This window comes from Pteropus vampyrus, unplaced genomic scaffold (assembly GCF_000151845.1).
Source record: "Pteropus vampyrus isolate Shadow unplaced genomic scaffold, Pvam_2.0 Scaffold157, whole genome shotgun sequence".
In the NCBI taxonomy this organism is placed as follows: Eukaryota; Metazoa; Chordata; class Mammalia; order Chiroptera; family Pteropodidae; genus Pteropus; species Pteropus vampyrus.
This window is the reverse complement of record NW_011888938.1, coordinates 1,742,493-1,744,172: the sequence shown is the minus strand read 5'-3', so window position 1 is coordinate 1,744,172 and position 1,680 is coordinate 1,742,493.

Here is a 1,680-nt window from a genome sequence, read left to right as displayed (position 1 = left end):
CAGTCGTCCCGCCTGGAGAACGAGGACCTTGAGGTCCCTCGTCTGTGGGTCTGTGAGGTTTGAAGGTGGGTCCCAGGCTGAGGGTGAGAGGGTGCCGGAGAGGCCCTGCGCCCCCGTCCCAGCTCAACTGTCCCCTAGGAAGACTATTACTAGGTCAGAAGCCGGGACGAGCTCTGTGTATCAGTGAACATATGGGGCACCCACCAATCCCTTGGTTTAAGCGTGATCGCCTACTGGGCGTTCGAGGGATATAAAAATACGTCCACACAGAACGTCTACACAAATGATTCTAGCAGCTCCCATCACAGTTACCCGACTGGAGCAGCCCGACGCCCCCGCAGGCGGATGGCGGGGGCCCGCACGCCCCAGACACACCTCAGCACACGGGTGTCCGAACAGCCAGGCCGGGAAGGCGATGTGCGCGAGCCGGTTCACAGCGTGCCCTCGAGGTGACCAGTGGAGCCATGAGTCACCGAGGCACTGACCGGACCAGGCGTGGGGGTGGGGGAGGCGGGCGGGGGCGGGGGGCAGGTCTGTCTCCGACAGGAAGCCATGGGACCGAGCGCACACGCTCCCACACTGTCCTCGGCGCGTGCGAGCGGGGATACCTGCTCGGGGGGGGCACCAGTGTCAGCACCCAGGTGGGACATTGTCCCGGGGTTGGGCAAGAAGCCACCTGGGCAGGGGGCGAAGGGTGCCAGGTGTGTCTGTCCGTATTAGTTCTCACACCCCACGTGAACCGCAGTCATCTCAGAAGAAAAGGTGAAAAAGAGACCGTGTGCGTGTGTCCTCCCCGCCAGGCCCCCCGGCACACCCCGACGGGCTCCCTCCCTGCCCCCCTCCTGTCCCGTTGGTTGGGGCACTTCCCTGCCGGCTCCGGCCTCGCTGCTGCCACGACACAGGGTGGGCCCGGCGGCCGGCCCGTCAGGGCCCCTGCCCGTCCCCGCCTCCGGGCCTCCCTGCGGAATAGGGCAACTTCCCACACCTGCTCCTGTGCAGCCGGAGGGCAGGACAGCGGGCAGGGTGAGGAAGGGGCTTCCGGGACCTCCAGCACCCCCAGTCTGAGGAGCAGCTGGCCCCGCCCCTCCCTCCCCAGTGAGCCTGGGAACAGCCCCTCAAGCTGCTCCAGAAATGCCCAGTGAGGGCCGAGGGGTCGCGCCCTGCCCAGCACCAGGGCTGCTGGCCGCAGCTGAGTCACGCTGCCTTGCCCGGGGCATGGGGCACCGGCCCCCTCGGCACTCCAGGCTGCGGGGGATGGAGGGCCTTGCTCCCCTTCCCAGATGGCAGACGCTGGACGGAGCAGCTCTGCCGGGATGGGCAATGAGCAGGGGACGCCCAGCACCCCCACGGCCAGCGCAGCCTCCAGCTCCCCGTCTGGAACCTCCGTCCAGCCTGCTGGCCCGTGGCTGGGGACGTGCAGGAAGCTGCCCACTCAGCCAGGATCTGCTGGTGCAGAAAGCTGGTATTTGGGGTTCAAATGAAGTCCACCGAGAAGGATGCTGGGGAGGTGCCTGCCGACCGCACTGCAGAAACGCCGTGGGGCATGGCGAGCCGTGCCCCCCAGACGGAGGGGCGGAGGGGAGCCGAGCCCAGAGCGGGCAGCGCCACCCCCCGGCCACCTCAGCCAGGACCCAGTGCTCAGTGAGGGGCTGGGGCTGGCCTGTGGGTCCTGCAGCCCTG